Raw genomic sequence first — 19,103 nt, forward strand, 5'->3', positions numbered from 1 at the left:
GTTTGCTGGCTTCCCTCCCTGACAGACAACAGCCAGTTGTTCCTGGGCAGAAGCTGTGCCTTGTTCAGACCACCCATTAGTCACAAGACTGAACATTCCACCCCAGGCAGCACCCAACATCTGATTATAAAGCAAACAGCTTTGGTTCAGTGGCTCCCAAGTGTTCTACCCACCCTTACCCCCAACAGTGATGACCCACAAACGTTGATCCAGGCCAGTGGTTCTTAAACGTCACTGGGCTCGAGAATCACCTACCTTGCTAAGACACTAAATCGTATATGCTCTCACCACACACACACACACACACACAAAAGCAACTATGTGAGGTGATGGATGCGTTAATTAAACTGATTAGTAATCAATTAGTAATTTGATCAATTAGTAATTTGATTAGTAATCATTTCACAGTGTATACAGTTACATTAAATCATGTTGCATACCATTTAAAAATCACAGCCTAAATATAACCAATTTTTATGTGTCCATCATACCTCAATTAAGCTCAAAAAAAGAAGAATCACCTAAGGAGTGTATTTTCTAAATAACAGTTTCCACTCATACCTGAGATTCTAGTGCAATAGGTCTGGGAGTTGTCCCTGAAAAATGTATTTTTAAAATTGAATATTATATAAGGTTCAGGTGTACAACATAGTAATTCAATATTTTTATAGCTTATACTCCATTTAAAGTTATTATGAAATAATGGCTATATTTCCCTGTACTGTACAATAATATATCCTTGTTGCTTATTTATTTTATACAAAGTAATTTTTTTAAACTATTGAAGTATAATTGCTTTACATTTTTGTGTTCATTTCTGCTGTATAAAAAAGTGAATCAGCTATACGTATACATATATCCCCATATCTCCTCAATCTTGCATCTCCCTCCCACCCTCCCTATCCCACCCCTCTAGGTGGTCACAAAGCACCGAGCTGATCTCCCTGTGCTATGCGGCTGCTTCCCACTAGCTATCTATTTTACATTTGGTAGTGTATATATGTCCATGCCACTCTCTCACTTTGTCCCAGCTTACCCTTCCCCCTCCCGTGTCCTTAAGTCCACCCTCTACATCTGTGTCTTTATTCCTGTCCTGCCCCCAGGCTCTTCTTCTTTTTTTTAAGATTCCATATATATGTGTTAGCATATGGTATTTGTTTTTCTCTTTCTGACTTACTTCACTCTGTGTGACAGACTCTAGGTCCATCTACCTCACTACAAATGACTCAATTTTGTTTCTTTTTATGGCTGAGTAATATTCCATTGTATATATGTGCCACATCTTCTTTAACCATTCATCCGATGATGGACAGTTAGGTTGCTTCCATGTCCTGGCTATTGTAAATAGAGCTGCAATGAACATTGTGGTACATGACTCTTTTTGAGTTATGGTTTTCTCAGGGTATATGCCCAGTAGTGGGATTGCTGGGTCGTATGGTAGTTCTATTTGTAGTTTTTTAAGGAACCTCCATACTGTTCTCCATAGTAATTGTATCAATTTACATTCCCACCAACAGTGCAGGAGGGTTCCCTCTTCTCCACACCCTCTCCAGCATTTATTGTTTGTAGAATTTTTTTTTTTTCGGTGTGTGGGACTCTCACTGTTGTGGCCTCTCCCGTTGCGGAGCACAGGCTCTGGACGTTCAGGCTCAGTGGCCGTGGCTCACGGGCCCAGCCGCTCCGCAGCATGTGGGATCTTCCCGGACCGGGGCACGAACCCATGTCCCCTGCATCGGCAGACGGACTCTCAACCACTGCGCCACCAGGGAAGCCCTTGTTTGTAGATTTTTTGATGATGGCCATTCTGACCGGTGTGAGGTGATACCTCATTGTAGTTTTGATTTGCATTTCTCTAATGATTAGTGATGTTGAGCATCCTTTCATGTGTTACAAAGTAATTTTTATCTCCTAATCCCCTACCCCTATCTTGCCCACTGGTAAAAACTAATTTGTTCTCCATATCTGTGAGTCTGTTTCTGTTTCGTTATAGTCATTTGTTTTATTTTTCAGGTTCCACATGTAAGTGATAGCACAGAGCATTTGTCTTTTTCTGTCTGATTTATTTCACTAAGCGTACTACCCTTTAGATCTATCCATGTTCTTGCAAATGGCAGAATTTCATTCTTGTTTATGGCTGAGTAATATTCCATTGTGTGTGTGTGTGTGTGTGCGCACACGTGTATCAATCACATTTTCATCATTCATTCATCTGTCTGTGGACACTTAGGTTGCTTCCATATCTTGGCTATTGTAAACAGTGCTGCTATGAACATGGGTGCATGTATCTTTCCAAATTAGTGTTTTTGTTTTCTTCAGATATATACTCAGGAGCAGAATTGCTGGATCGTATGGTAGTTCCATTTTTAGTTTTCTGAGGAACCTACATACAGTTTTCCATAGTGGCTGCCCCAACTTACATCCCCACCAACAGCATACTAGTGTTCCCTTTACTCCACATCCTCAGAAACTGCATTTTTAATAAGCACCTCAGATGATTCAGCTGTAGGAAGTCTAAGAACCACACTTTAAGAGATGATATAGACCAAGAAAACTTTTATTTTTAGGCTTTTGTTTTTACTTCAGAAAGTTGAACAATTTCCTTTGGAAATATATGACCTACAAAGTGGTTGAACAGCACCGTGATTAAGAGTGGGGCTCTGGAGTGGAGTTCCTGACTTCAAAGCCCACCTCCACCTATTTTTACCTGTGAGGCCTCAGACAGCTTACTTACTCTCTCTACAGCATGTGTGTAATAGGGGGTAAGATCAAATAAGCTGACACTTGCAAAGCACTCAGAACAGTGCCAGAAAGCATTAGATAAACATCAATTATCATTCTGTCTGGATCAATAAAGACCGAGGGGAATACTGCAAACTGTGAACAAAGAGAGTTACTTCAAGGAGCTTTTCATTTAAAGCTTGGACATCTCCAAATACTTCAAATGATAGAAGTAACTATAACCACTTTATGTATGCCAACTTTCCTGCATTCTTAATTTCTTTGCCCTGTTTTAAATATTAAACATATAAGCTGAAAAAAAAAGCTGACTTTAGCAGTACCCTTCTTTGATTGATAGCTTAAGACAACTCATATATTAGCTTACGTAATATATGTAAGTATAAGTTGTACGTAATCTTTGGCGATTCTTAAACAGAGATGCAAATCAGAACCATGTGTAGAGCTCTTGAAAATTACAAAATTTGACTCAGTAGAAATTGGGGTGCAGCCTAGGGAATCTGAATTTCTAAAAAGTTCTCTCCGTAGTTTGGCTGTACATTCCAAACTACTGTTACAACAGGTGAAGGCTAGGATAATCTACCTTATTTTATATCTTAAGAAAAAGACCAAACATGTCAAATACTTTGCCAAGGTCACTCAGTGAAATATTTGTGGAGGTGGGAGTTGGATTTTGGTTGGTATTTCTAAGGTCAATATTCTCTCCACTACAGTTTATACTGTAGAAGCCACTTGTATAGGGAGGGATAAGCATAGTAAATTTTTATTTGCTTATGACATAATACTCTGATCTGAATTTTAAATTAGAGCTGCTGATCTGGGATTCTGAATTCCTTTTAAATTCCACCTTTCACCCTCTTACCTGCATGTCCCCATTTACCGATTACCCCCATTAAATCCCTGGAAGTGTAAAAGAGAGTCGGCTCCTGTGGAGCCTGGGTCAAATCCCAATGGGAGATATACTCATGAACTTGAGGATTCTTTCTTCTTCTCCACTCTTAGAGCACAAGAAACTCGAAGACTACGGTTTCGTCATGGACAAATCCAAGATAAACTGGCACACAAAGTTAGGAAACGAGGGTCCCCTAAGATCATGATCCTAAGACCATTATCCTGTAAATCATCAACTGACAAGTTACTGGGACATGAATCAGGAGAATATCCCAAAGGCCATTCTAGTGGTTAACGGTCGTGGCATTTTGGTGGCCTCTACTCTGGGCTGAGGTTTTTGTGGGCCTCTTTTTCATCTTGGGACATATGTGTGAGCTATAAAGTCCCTCAGAAATCATTTTCTTTCATGCATTATCAGAGAAGAAAATCTGTCAGTCTGGGTGGGAAGGGAGGTGGCCACCAGTCAAGTGAAATCGTTCTGCTGAACTTGAGCCAGGGCACCAAACTGGGGCAGTATCATTTCACTTGCAAAATGGCCCAGCAGGCTGGACTCCCTGCCTGCAGACCTTCACACATCACCAACCCCTTGAGAATAAAACAGATCCTTTATTAGTTACTTCTTGGCATCCATTGGCTGCTTTCCTTTTACATTTTCTGTTGCCCATATTTCAATATCCCGCCTTTGCATTCTGCTCCTGCTCTTGTTAAAATACTGTTGTTGGTTTTTTTTTTAAAAAAAGATCCCTTTTAATCAGATAGCTCCTGCTGGCATGAGCTGTCAGAGGTATTCATTTCAGTGGACTCTGGCATTATGCAGCATTACCGTGGCAACAAGATTTAGAGGCACAGTCCCGGCCTTGAACTTGTCATAGTCTCCAACGATGTGAACTCAGCACATATTACTCTCCAGCATATCAAGTTGTCATGCCAACCCCAAACAATAAAATCCATCTCTCTCTGCTAGGGTTTTAATTCAATAACTTTTCAAATTGGTTCCTTTTGTAATTCAATTGGCCTGAAATGTAATATATGAATGTGTGTGTGTGCAGGCACGTGTGCGTTTAACCAGTCACGAATGGTCTCCCACTAAATGATTGGAGATTGGAAATACAATTTAGGACAAAAAGTTCATCAAAAAAGCAAAGAATAACCAGTGCCGGATCTAACAAAAGGAGCCTGCAATTTTGGAAATTCTGACACAGAGTAACTATACAAAATCTTAAGAACTGACTTCTGCCCTTAGTATGTACGGGACTCCATCGGCACTGCTGCATAACACATTCAATACCCAGGGTAACTGCACCCCCATATGTATTTAGAACTCCTTTGATTAGTTTTTTTAAACATCTTTATTGGAGTATAATTGCTTTACAATATTGTGTTAGTTTCTGCTGTATAACAAAGTGAATCAGCTACATGTATACATATATCCCCATGTCCCCTCCCTCTTGCCTTTGATTAATTTTGAGTACAAACCAACTTCAATTCCTTAAAAGCACTCTTATTTTTATACTTACATTTTATTTTCCTCTAAACTGGAAAGATTTGTAGGAAGCTGTCCCCTTAGAAAGTCTCTACAGGCAGACAACCGTTTTTATCATTTTAACCTCACAGAGTAAGAAATGGAGATACAGAGAAGTTAGGCAGCATGTCCACAGCCCCATGGCTAGTAAGTATCAGGACTGAGGTTCAAACCCAGCAGTGTGGTTCCAGAGTCTCAACTTTGTGTACTGCTTCATTGGATTCTGGTTGACTGTTTGAGCTTCTTTGCAAAGTTTTATGTAAGAAACATCGATTATCTAAAATCACAAACTCCTTGAAAGCAGAGACCAAATCTAACACTTCTATGTCTTTCTTAGTTTCTAGTTGAGTGCCTTTCACATAATAGTTATTCAGAAATATGGTTAGCTTGGTAAAGATTGATCTAGGAGAATCCTAGAATACCAAATTCAAGGCCATTTTGAAAATAAGTTTAAGTTGTAACGGTAGGGGCTACCATCACCTCCAACCCATAGCCTTCTAGAGACCAAACTCAACTGAGAACAGAACCTGTGTTTCATGGTGTGATGGATATTTTTTTGGCCTCACCAGAGACACTTTCTACCTTTTCCCTCTGTGTTCTCTGCCCATGACATGGGACTTTTACAGACTATACCAACTGGGGTCTGTTGCCCTCTGGCTTTGCACCGGGCTGAAAGAAAATGAGAGAAAGGTTGGGGTATTTATTCCATAGCTTGCTCCTTGCCAAGGCACAGTTTGGTAATATTTGCTTCCCTCTAACGAAGACCATTGGTTCTACTGAGCAGCCCTGTCCCAATGCTATAGCTCTTGCTGGGATGTAATAGCTTTCTGCTAGTATTAGTTCCACGATGCTTCACCATTCTTTATTGGTGTCCTGTAACTGAGTGAGTTTTTTTCATGTTTTTTAAACTGAAGTATAGTTCATTTACAATCCTGTGTTAGTTTCAATTGTATAGCAAAGTGATTCAGTTATACGTATACATATGTATATTATATTCTCTTTTAAAAAAATATTTATTTATTTATTTTGGCTGCATTGGGTCTTAGTTGCGGAATGCAGGATCTTCGTTGTGGCAAGTGGGATGTTTTAGTTGCAGCATGCAGACTTCTTAGTTGCAGCGTGCGGACTCTTGTTGTGGCATGTATGTGGGATCTAGTTCCCCAACTAGGGATCAAACCTGGTCCCCCTGCATTGGGAGCGTGGAGTCTTACCCACTGGACCACCAGGGAAGTCCCTATATATATATTCTTTTTCAGATTCTTTTCCATTATAGGTCATTACAAGATATTGAGTACAGTTCCTTGTGCTATACAGTAGGTCCTTGTTGTTTACTTATTTTATGTATAGTAGTATGTATATGTTAATCCCAAACTCCTAATTTATACCCCCATGCCTCCCCACCCAACTATCCCCTTTGGTAACCATAAGTTTGTTTTCTATGTCTGTGAGTCTATTTCTGTTTTGTAAATAAGTTCATTCGTATCATTTTTTTAGATTCCACATATAAGTGATATATGATATTTGTCTTTGTCTGACTTACTTCACTTTATATGATAATCTCTAGGTTTACCTGGGTTGCTGCAAATGGCATTATTTCATTCTTTTTATGGCTGAGTAATATTCCATATATATATATACTACATTTTCTTTATCCATTCATCTATTGATGGATATTTAGGTTGCTTCCATGTCTTGGCTGTTGTAAACAGGTGCTGAAATGAACATTGGGGTGCATGAATCTTTTCGAATTAGAGTTTTCTTCAGATGTATGCCCAGGAGTGGGATCGCAGGATCAGATGGTAACTCTGTATTTAGGTTTTTAAGGAACGTCCATATTGTTTCCCATAGTGGCAGCACCAGTTTATTACATTACCACCAACAGTGTAGGAGGGTTCCTTTTTCTCTGCACCATCTCCAGCATTTGTTATTCGTAGACTTTTACATGATACTTCATTGTAGTTTTGATTTGAATCTCTCTAATAATTAGCAATAGTGAGCATCTTTTTGTGTGTCTGTCGGCCATCTGTGTGTCTTCTTTGGAGAAATGTCTATTTAAGTCTTCTGACTGAGATTTTATTAATAGTCCCTCCAATAAATACATCATTTATCTCCTGACAGGATCCTGGCTCTTAACCCTGTCATCTGGTCCAGTGCTTCTCACATGAGAATCACCCACAGATCATGTTAAAATGCAGATTCTTATTCAGAGGACTGGGATGGACCTTGAAATTCTGCATCTCTAACAAGCCCTCAAGTAAATGGGTGCTCCACAGGCCACCCTTTCAGTAGCAATCTACTTTCAGTAGAAATCTAGTAGATGGTCTATAGTTGTCATTTGATAGGTATTTTAAGTTGAATAAAAGAATGATTAAATGAACAACTTAGAGGCAATGCTGCGTTTGTTAACACTGGTGGAGGGAGCCATGCCCTTGCCACACCTGTCATGGAATAACTTACCCTTGAGGTCCCAGTGTGGTTACAGCAGACCCACCTGGTCACACCAGGAAGCTCATGGTTGGCTGGACATCCTTATCTTTGTCCTTCTCATTGCCAGAGCTATCCTGGTGATTCTCATCACCCCTGGTTAATACTGTTTATGAAAAATAGCAACTACCACAACCAACCTCCAAGAAATTGAATTCACACACATGAATTTTTTTTCTTCACAGATAAAAGTAAAATATATATTTTCAACATCAGAATTGATCCCCCCAAGGGGCAATCCTTGCTGAGTGAAAGATGGTAAAGAAGTTAATGGTTTGCCAAACAGTAATTCTTATTTGCTCAGTTTCTGTACAGTCTTGTACAAACAAGTTCTATGGGCAAAGGTAAGGTCACGCTCTAAGAAATTATTCAAAACAAGACCCAGCTCAAGGCAAAATACACCTAACTGTACCTGTAAGGGAATCAAGCTTTCAGGAGATCTGAGTTCCCTTTTACATGTAGCTTAGCAACACACACTTTTTGAACACCTACTAAGTGCCAGGTGCTTTGCAGGCCATGATTATGTACACAGTAAAATCTTACTAATTTCAAATTTGAATAAATTGAATATTGTAATAATTCAGGCAGATGCTAACCTGCATTTGATTAACTAACAATGTGAAAGGATTTACTTTGCCAATAATAGGTCAATAAGTTTGCAAAAATACTGCTTAAGAGAATAAATGATTTTCAAGACTTCTTAATTGAGCTGTTTGCTTTTTTCATGTTGAACTGTTTATATATTTTGGATTTTAACCCCTTATCCATCATATCATTAGCAAATATTTTCTCCCATTCAGTAGGTTGTCTTTTTGTTTTGTCAATGGTTTCCTCTGCTGTGCAAAAGCTTTTAAGTCTAATTAGGTCCATTTATTTATTTTTACTTTTATTTCCTTTGCTTTAGGAGACAAATCCAAAAAAATATTGCTACGATTTATGTCAAAGAGTGTTCTGCCTATGTTTTCTTCTAGGAGTTTCATGGTTTCCGGTCTTACGTTTAGGTCTTTAATCCATTTTGAGGTTTTTTTTTGTGTATGGTGTGAGAAAATGTTCTAATTTCATCCATTTACGTGTAGCTGTCCAGTTTTCCCAGCACCACTTACTGAACTTCTCAAGTGTTTTAGGAAGGCATGTTTAGGTTTTGACCATGGAGTCACTAATTGATAGATTAATAATGTTGATTGTTGTGCCAATTAAAAGCATTCTGCTAAATGCTATGTGATATCCTAGATTATATCTTGGAATAGGAAACTGTGAAATCTGAATAAAGTGTCAAGTTTAATAGTAATAGATATGTTAATAGTAATAGTAATGTGCCAAGGTTGGCTTCTTAGTTTTGGCAAATGTACCACAGTAATATAAGATGTTAATGTAAAAACAAATCTGGGTGAAGCATATATGGGAATTCTCTAGACTATCTTTGCAACTTTTCCATAAATATAAAATTATCCAAAAATTTTAAAGTTTATTAAAAAAAAATCTTGCACATTCATGAAGTCTGATTCTCCAAGAACTCCTAGTAGCAACAACAGAAACTGTTTATTGAACCCATACACTGGTTGGCATATTGCAAAATGTCTTACTCATGTGCTCACGAACTGTTATGAAGTAGGTGTGGTTAGTTATCTTCATTTTCTAGAAACTTGCCCAAAGACACACAGATACAAATTGATGGAGACAGGATGTAACGAGCTCTGTCTAATCCCAAAGCCTGGGCTCTCAGCAGCTCCACCACTCCACTGTTTTGCCTCTCTTAGTTTGAGTTTCTCTGGGTAAAAGAGAATTATCACTTATTCACATTGACACCCATCTTTCATCTGAGTTGGTGAAACATGAACCCAATTATTTACACTGTATCTTTAAGTAAACCAGAGTATCACTTTGAAAGTAACCAAACTTAACACACGGTCAAGTTGTCTACCTTTCTGCTTTGTTAAATTGGGCTCTAATTTTTCTGGAGGAGGGGGCTGGGAGGAGAGGCTGAAAGATGCATTATTCCAAGGAGCTTAGGATGCTTGCAGAGCTAAGTAACTGGCCCCTTCCCCTTGGCTTCTGTCTTCTTTTGCCCATCATATGCTTACCTTGGGACGCTGGGCTTGATGACCAGGATTCTCCGAGCACTTTTTAGTCAGCCTTTGGCCATGGATTGTTTACTCAGAAATGGAAAAAGGTAGCATGCCATGGCATGATACATGGTCTAGGGTCAAGAATGCAGCTCTATATGCAGAGAGAGAGAGAGTAACTGGTTCCCTTAATACAGTTACTGGAGAGGCCCTAGAATGGTCTTTGTTCCCAAATATCACTCTCACAGGTCCAGCAAAGTGCCTGTGATCAACTAATTCATGTTAAATGCAGTGCACCATCTGTCATGGCACACATTCTTCTCACAGCCCCTCATGGTTTTGCTTAGGTACACCTCTTCACACATTCCATGGGTCTGTGCATCCTAGCTGGAGTTAAGCCCGCTTTAATCCATCATTCATTCATTTGTGAAGGGACAAAAATTATTACACAGTAGAGTTCCCACCCTTTCCCCCCTCTTGACAGCCAAAGATGATTGTGTAATTGTGAATTGCTCTGCCCTTTGAGAAGAATCCTGTCACCGCCAGCTGAATTGTTCTTTGGGCTTTCTAGATAGAGAATCAGAAAGGAAGGGGAAGAGTAGGAAGAGGCATATTAACCATCAAGAAAGTTTTTGAAGAAGATTGCAGGGTGGGGGCAGTTTTAGTGAATGAAACGCAACAGTCTTTAAGGCCCATAAGAAAGAAGTGGGGCTTAAAGAAATATCGCTCTATACTATTTTTCCGTTCTTGGTGTTCAGAATAATACAGATTTAGGACCAGTCTTTTTTTTTTTTTTTTTTTTTTTTTTTTTTTTTTTTTTTGCTTTTTGGCTGCATTGGGTCTTTGTTGCTGTGCACGGGCTTGCTCCAGCTGCAGCGAGCAGGGACCACTCTTCGTTGCGGTGCGTGGGTTTCTCATTGCTGTGGCTTCTCTTGTTGCAGAACACGGGCTCTAGGCACGCAGGCCTCAGTAGTTGTGGTGCGTGGGCTCAGTAGTTGTGGCACGCAGACTCCAGAGCACAGGCTCAGCAGTTGTGGCGCACGGGCTTAATTGCTCCGCAGCATGTGGGATCTTCCCGGACCAGGGCTCGAACATGTGTCCCCTGTATTGGCAGGCGGACTCCCAACCACTGCACCACCAGGGAAGACCCAGGGCCAGTCTGAAATGGATTAAAGACTTGAATATAAGACCTGAAACCATAAAACTCTTAGAAGAAAACATAAGTGGTAAGCTCCTTGACATTGATCTTGGCAACGATTTTTTGGATTTGACACCAAAAGAAAAGGCAATAAAAGCAAAAATAAACAAGTGGGACTACTTTAAAAACCTTCTGCACAATAAAGGAAACCATCAACAAAATGAAAAGGCAACTCATAGAATGGGAAGAAAAATATTTGCAAATCATATATCTGATAAGGGGTTAATATACAAAATACATAAAATACTCATACAACTAAATAGCAAAAACAAACTAATTAAAAGATGGGCAGAGGAACTAGACATTTTTCCAAAGAAGACACACAGGGACTTCCCTGGTGTTCCAGTGGTTAAGACTCTGTGCTTCCGATTCAGGGGGCCCGGGTTTGATCCCTGGTCAGGGAACTGGATCCTGCATGCTGCAACTAAAGATCCTGCATGCCACACAAATGACCAACAGGTACATGAAAAGATGCTCAACATCACTAATCATCAGGGAAATGCAAATCAAAACTACAAGGAGATATCACTTCACACCTGTCAGAACACCTGTCCTAAAAAGGCAAGAGATAACAAATGTTTCTCACCAATGCTTGTTATCTCTTGACAGAATCCTTCTCCAAGGGCAGAACCGTTCACAATTACACAATCCTTTTTGGCTGTAAAGAGCGGGGAAAGGGCATTACACTCTGCTGTGTAATAATTCTTGTCTCCTCACAAATGAATGAATGTTGGATTAAAGCAGGCCAAACTCCAGCTTATCTCCAAGGGTTCCCTTGGAGATAAGGGAACCCTTGTGCACTGTTGATAGGAATGTAAATTGGTGTAGCCACTATGGAAAACAGTATGGAGGTTCCTCAAAAAATTAAAAACAGAACTACCATATGACTCAGCAATTCTACTTCTGGGTATATATCTGAAGGAAATGAAATCACTAAAAAAGATATCTGCACCCCACGTTCATTGCAGCATTATTTACAATAGCCAAGACAAACAACCTAAGTGTCCATCGACAGATGAACAAATAAAGAAAACGTGGGATATATCTATTATGTATATAATAGATAATTATATGTATTATTTGGCCATAAAAAAGGAAGGAAATCCTGCCATTTGTGACAACATGGATGGACCTTTAGGGCATTATGCTGAGTGAGATAAGTCAAAGAGAGAAAGACAAAAACAGTATGATCTCACTTACATGTGGAATCTAAAAAAAACTGAACTCAGAAACAGAACAGGGACTGCCCTGGTGGTGCAGTGGTTAAGAATCCGCCTGCCAATTAAGGGAACACTGCTTTGAGCCCTGGTCTGGGAAGATCCCACATGCCGTGGAGCAACTAAGCCCCTGCACCACAACTACTGATCCTGTGCTCTAGAGCCCACTAGCCACAACTACTGAGCCTGTGAGCCACAGCTACTGAAGCCTGCGTGCCTAGAGCCAATGCTCTGCAACAAGAGAAGCCACCGCAATGAGAAGCCTGCGCACCACAGTGAAGAGTAGCCCCCGCTCACCGTAACTAGAGGAAGCCCACGCACAGCAATGAAGACCCAGTGCAGCCAAAAATAAATAAATAAATAAATTTATTAAAAAAAAAAAAAAGAAACAGAACAGATTGGTGGTTGCCAGAGGCAGGGAGAGGTGGTGGGGGAAATGGGTGAAGGTGGTCAAAAGGTACAAATTTCCAATTAGAGGATAAATAAGCTCTGGGGATGCAGTGTACAGCGTGGTGATTATAGTTAACAATACTGTATTATATACTTGAAAATTACTAAGAGAGTAGATCTTAAAAATTCTCATCACAAGGAAAAAAATTGTAACTGTGCTAGGTGACGGATGTTAACTAAACTTGTTGTGGTGATCATTTTGTAATATTTACATGTATCAAATAACTGGGTTGTACCTTAACTGAATACAATGTTTTATGTCAATTATATCTCAGAATAACTGAAAAAAAAAATCATTCCGGAAAAGCATAACTTTGGGGTAATGGGTCTCTGAAAATTGTTAGTGGTCCAAAGCTGGGAGAACTTAACTTGTGACTCAGCCTTGCCCAGAAGCAACAGCTTACCGAAAGACAGTGAACAAAAGAGATGGAAAAACCAAAAACATTAAGAGACTTGGCATCAAACATCAGTGGCTGCTAACAGCACAGAAAGGAAAGAATTAGACATTAAGTCCCTTCTGATGAAAATGAACACTATGAAATAGTCTTTTAAAAAAAATCAAACCTGAATCTAATCAAGGTTTCAGATGTAATTTTCAGCTTTTTTTTCACGACAAGTTGTTCAACTTTATCAATAAACAGGAAAAAGCAAATTAAGACTATAATGAAATACTATTTTTAAAAATTTACTTATTTATTTATGGTTACATTGGGTCTTCGTTGCTGCGCGTGGGCTTTTTCTAGTTGCGGCGAGCGGGGGCTACTCTTCGTTGAGGTGCACGGGCTTCTCATTGCAGTGACTTGTCTTGTTGCGGAGCATGGGCTCCAGGCGCACGGGCTTCAGTAGTTGTGGAACATGGGCTCAGTAGTTGTGGCACATGGGCTCAGTAGTTGTGACTCGTGGGCTCTAGAGTGCAGGCTCAGTAGCTGTGGCGCACGGGGTTAGTTTCTCTGCAGCATGTGGGATCTTCCCGAACCAGGGCTCTAACCCTTCCCCTGCCTTGGGAGGCGGATTCTCAACCACTGCGCCACCAGGGAAAACCTGAAATACTATTTTACATCCACTGAACTGTAAAAAAAAAAAAAGGAAAAGTCTGTAGTTTTCAATTTTTAGGAAATATAGGGGTTAGGAAGGAGTGTGAGGAATATGTTAACTATGTCACAGGGAGGCAATTAGCAAAATCCAGATTGATGGAAAGAAAGACACTTCAATAAATAAGTTGCAAGGGGGAACGGGGAAAGAGAAATGAAAGGAGAGCCTACTGATTTTTTGAAAAGGCCATTGCAATGTGGATCTTATCTGTATCCTGATTCAAATCACCTGTTAAAAGAAAGTAGACATTCATGAGACCATTGGCATTGGAACACTTATTAGACAATTAATGATGTTGAGGGATTATTGTTAATTTTTTAGGGATGGTAGTAGTATTGCAGTTTTGTTTCAAAAAGAATCTTTATCTTTTAGAGATACATCCTGAAATACTTGGAGATAAAATGATATGGTTTCTGGTACTTGCTTCAAATAATACTGACGAGAGGTGAAGGGAGTGTACTGGGAAATTGACCATGAGTTGATAATTGTTGAAGATGATCATAAGGTTCATTATGCTGTCTTTCTACTTTAGTATATGTTTGAAATTCTCCTTAAAAAAAAATTCAACAAAACAGACAGTGAAAAAACAGAACATGATGTATCAGTTTTGCCATCACTGTTTAAAAAAAAAATCTTATGATGTCTCACTTTTCAAGATGGTATAAGTCACTTCTTAAAACTTATTTTAACAGCACTTATTCAATAATACTTATACCACTTTTATCTTTTCCCAGTGTAGTTGCAGAAGAGACCCACTCTCCATTTCTTCCCATTTACAGATAGGATTTGGGTGGGAAAAAAAAAGGAAAGAAATACTACTCTACACTGTTTTTCCCTTTTAGGTGTTCAGAAAATGCAGGTAAAGGACCAGAGGGTTGATTTTTTTTTATTTTATTTTTTTAATTTTTTGGCCACATGGTATGGCATGCAGGATGCGGGATCTTAGTTCCCTGACCAGAGACTGAACCCGTGCAGTGGAAGCGTGGAGTCCTAACCACTGGCTAGCCAGGGAATTCCTGAATTTTCTTTTTATTTATCAGACAGTATTTCTTTGGCCAGGACCCTACCTCTCCTGGACCACAAAGCATCCAACTTTAGCAACAATGGATGTACTTACCACCAACCTCTTCCTCTCGCCACCAGCCGCCCCTCCCCTCCTGCCAGCTCTGCTTTTCTGCCCGCAACACTCTGCTGAACTCTGCCTGAATCTTCTAACTGATCTTCTAACCGCTGAAGTCAATGCATACTTTCAGCTTTTACTTAATGTCACCTCTCTGCAGCATTTCTCTGCTGCCAACTCTCAATAGCTGTCCCACATACTGACAATCCTCAGGTTCAAGCCTCCAGGTGCTTTCTATTCATTATTTACTTAATTAATCCTTACAACTTTAGGAAGGAGGTTTTATTTCCCACCTCACCCTTATTTAGTTTTGCTAAATAAGGAAACTGGCTCAGAGAAATTAGTAACTTATCTAAGTTCTTAGAGCTAGAAAATGACAGAAGTAAGGCTTAAGCCTAGAACTAGTTGATTCTGAAATGTTTACTATTATTATTTAATAGTTTAATAAATGATTACTATAAAATACTTTATTATAAAATGTTATAATACTATAATTAATTTATTAGTATTATATATATTACATATTTATTATTATCATGCCAGTGGCTTCAGCTTTCAGATTTCTTGGACTAGAAAAAAATTTTCAACTTTTTTGGGTCTCTAATGTGAGACTGCCGTGTGTGTGTGTGTGTGTGTGTGTGTGTGTGTGTGTGTGCGTGTATAGTCATCAGAACATTTAAAACTACTCAATTACAATATATTATCACTATCATTTAATTAAAAAAGATTTCCCAAATGTATTGATATGGAAATATCTTTACAATCTGTTATTAAGTGAAAAAAGCAGGATGCTGCCTGCTGTATTAAAAATGAGTTTCTATAAACACATCTGCTTATATATGCATAGAGCATTTCTTTTTTTTTTTGCAGTACGCAGGCCTCTCACTGCTGTGGCCTCTCCCGTTGCAGAGCACAGGCTCCGGACGCGCAGGCTCAGCGGCCATGGCTCACTGGCCTAGCCTCTTTGCGGCATGTGGGATCTTCCCAGACCAGGGAATGAACCTGTGTCCCCTGCATCGGCAGGCAGACTCTCAACCACTGCGCCACCAGGGAAGCTGAAACGTTTCTTGAAGAATAAGAAATCAGTAACAGTGGCTGCTTCTGGGTTTGGGAACTAGAACTCTGGGGTAGGAGGGAGGTGGCCTACATAATCAATATTGGAGGTTTTCTCACATTTTGAATTTTGTGCTAGGGGCCTCATGTATTAGCTACTCCAAAAATAAGTAAGTAAATGCCAAATAAATCTCTAAAAGAAAAGCTATTGCTGTGGTCTGAATGTTTGTGTCTCCCCAAAATTTGTTTGTTGAAATCCTAACCCCCAAAGTTGATTACAAGGTGGGGCCTTTGGGAGGTGCTTAGGTCATGAGAGTAGAACCCTCATGAATGGGACTAGGGCTTTATAAAGGAGATTCCCTTGAGATCCCTAGCTCCTTTCACCATGTGAGGACATAGCGAGAAGGTGCAGGCTATGAATCAGGAAGGGAGCTCTTACCTGAAACCAACCATGCGGGCGCCTTGATCTTGGACTTGCCAGCCTCCAGAACTGTGAACAATACATTTCTGTTGTTTATAAGCTACGCAGTCTGTAGTATTTTGTTACAGCAGTCCAAACAGACTAAGACAGGTATTTTAACATTTCCAGAAATATATGGCTAACACAATCAGAAAATACTTTGAATAACTTTACCCTTATTTTTCTCTTTTTGACATGGCTTGGTGAAAACTTGGTTAGGGTCTGACAGTAGCCTTCTAGCGGACCCTCTAGTTCTCACTGATCACTCCCCGGTAATGTATAGATGTGATGTCCTTAAGTCTGCCTGACCCACAAGTGAAGGCATCTCTTTTGATTGTCCCTTCTAGGCACCCCAAATTCAAAACAATTTTCCCAGCATTAGAACGTAAATAGGGGAGTTAGGCCTCGCTGGATTCAGTGGTCTGAGATTAGGAACCTGGATTTGAGCAGTTCTCATCCACTATTTGAGAAGCACGAATAGCTCAGACTGTGTATCCTCACAGACTGAGGATGATGACTGAATTTTAGTACTAATTCAAACTTTTACTAAAAAAAAAGAAAAAGAAAAAAGAAAACAACAACAGAAAGTGGAGGCCCTGGGATCAGTGACAGTCAAAAGTCAAACAGAACAGTTCCCCTCCCCCTCTATGCCAAAGGTCAAACAGAATGTGTCTCAGATGGAGTCCACTGATGCAAACAGGATCTGGAGAGAAATAGCAATTTTTCCTTTTCATTCTGAACCTCCATCCGACCAGTTCCGGAAACAGTCCTGATTAGAGCATAATTGATTCAGACTCGGTGAGCAGAGCAGGCCGTCCTGCACACGGCCTTCCCGCACAGCGCAAGCTGTGCAGGATCATCTGACTCTTTACTGCATTAAAAACAATGTGATATGACATGTGCTGGTTTTCTAACAACATTTGCAACCTAAGTAAGATTATATAGTCAATGACTGTGCCAACCGTACTTTAGAGAAACAGCAGGGCATTTCTACCCAGCCCCCAACAACAGCAAACGAACTCAAGGCATTGTAGTTGCATGAATACTAACTCTGGTCACACAGGATTTGGGGTCTTTTGCTGGTCAGGAAATGAACATGTATTACTTTCAAAGTTGAATCCGTTATTCCAGTTTAAACAAGGATTCTAAAGAGTTTGCCTTTTTGTTTTTTTCCATAACACACATCATAGAGTGAGTATAATTCAAATTTATCGGAGATTGAAAAGACAAACCAAATAAACAAAAAAAACCCCATCGTACCAGAAGCCTGGGAGGAAATGAATTGAGTCAGAGAAGAATTCCAGCAGGGACTTTTTGGTCAGTGTGTTAGCCTTCTTACTTTCAAGCAGTTGTTTCCTCTTTTTGCCCCAGTCTGTGTCAAGACCCCACTGAATGGCAAACAGGACACCAGCCAACCAAGGAATAACTGCTAGTCTGAAGCATCTCTTAGGTCCACACCATAAATCCTACTGCCTGAATTTACTGTTCCCCAAAATTAAGTCTACACAATCCAATTATCCCGGAAAGTGAGAATACAAACAGTGCTATAAACACTTTATCAGGGAATTTACAGGAAAGCATAGGCATTCTGTCATAAAATATTCTGATATACAAGAGGTTTAATCCATAGCTCCAAATGGCTTAAATTTGCCAGTGTGCCATTTCATTTTGTTCTATGTATACCTGAAACCAATGTCCCTTATGATGAATAAATTAAAAAAAAACCCCAGACATATATTCTATTAGATCCTTGTTTGTATCTTTTTCTATGATACAAAATAAATATGTCTGTGATAACTTTAATTTAAACCTTTGTATTATGGAAAATTTCAAGGATCATATATAAAGGTAGAGAGACTCATATAACGCTCTATAAGTTTATGGCCAATGCCCAGCCTCCACCCCTAGCTTATTTTGAAGCAAATCCACATCATATCATTCATCTGTAAATGTTCAGTATGTAGTTCTAAAAGATAAAGATTCTTTTAAAAACATAAACGCAATGCCATTATCATACTATAAAAATTAACGTTCTCTCTTTAATATCAACCAGTATCCAGTCATCTATTGATTTTTAAGCAGAAATCTTACAGAAAGTCATGCTGATGAAAATCTAACAGTTCCTGCGCTGCTACTGGAACTGTGTGATTGCCCTCACCCACAACGTCCCAAGGCAAGGCTGCTTAAGAATCAGATGCACAAAAGTTCTTTCAAGGACTTGAGGCTGAATTCATGTGTCCAAACCTCGCTGGCTACGGAGACCGGGTTGGATTCTCTAGCACTGTTGACTTTGGTCTGGATGTTTATCCATTCATTTTTCAGACCTCCAGTCGCTTGTTTATCTTGGCCATCCCTTTCCAGCCCAGGACTTCCCACACTCTGCCATCTGGCACCCTCTCTGGTTTCGTTCCCACAGCCCCAGATCTGAGTAGAAACCTCAGCGGAAGCCCAGATCTTGCAAAGGTCCCAAGTGCTGGGCCCGTGCTTTGGTACCCTAGTTTTCCTGTAGAAAAGAAGGGGACAAAAAGATATTTGGGAGGGGATTCCCAAGGTTCATTACCAAAAGACTATCAGTTGATAGATTTATAGTCATTAAATATCTCAGCGCCTTGGTGAATATTATCTCATTGTGATAAGCTTAGGAATCAAGTGTAGAACTGTACCTGGTGGTTCCTCTTTAAAAAAAAAAATCCACCATATAACTGAATATTCAACTTGCATCTTTAGACCTATAAACTGCTCTAGTCAAGATAGCAAATTTTTTAGCTCTGAGGACTTCAGGTTTAACAGAGCACTTTAGATGGTAAAGAAAATTTT

The 19,103-nt window shown here is 39.6% G+C and overlaps 1 long non-coding RNA gene across 1 annotated transcript in view; it reads left to right on the forward strand.

Moving 5' to 3' along the window:
• LOC141276797 (uncharacterized) overlaps positions 1-16,007 on the forward strand; it is a 43,060-nt gene extending 27,053 nt beyond the window's left edge. Inside the window, exon 5 of the long non-coding RNA XR_012326908.1 lies at positions 15,644-16,007. This is a non-coding gene — a long non-coding RNA (uncharacterized lncRNA). The remainder of the gene's footprint in view (positions 1-15,643) is intronic.
• The last annotated feature ends 3,096 nt before the right edge of the window (positions 16,008-19,103 follow it).

Source organism: Tursiops truncatus, chromosome 16, assembly GCF_011762595.2.
Source record: "Tursiops truncatus isolate mTurTru1 chromosome 16, mTurTru1.mat.Y, whole genome shotgun sequence".
Taxonomy (NCBI): Eukaryota; Metazoa; Chordata; class Mammalia; order Artiodactyla; family Delphinidae; genus Tursiops; species Tursiops truncatus.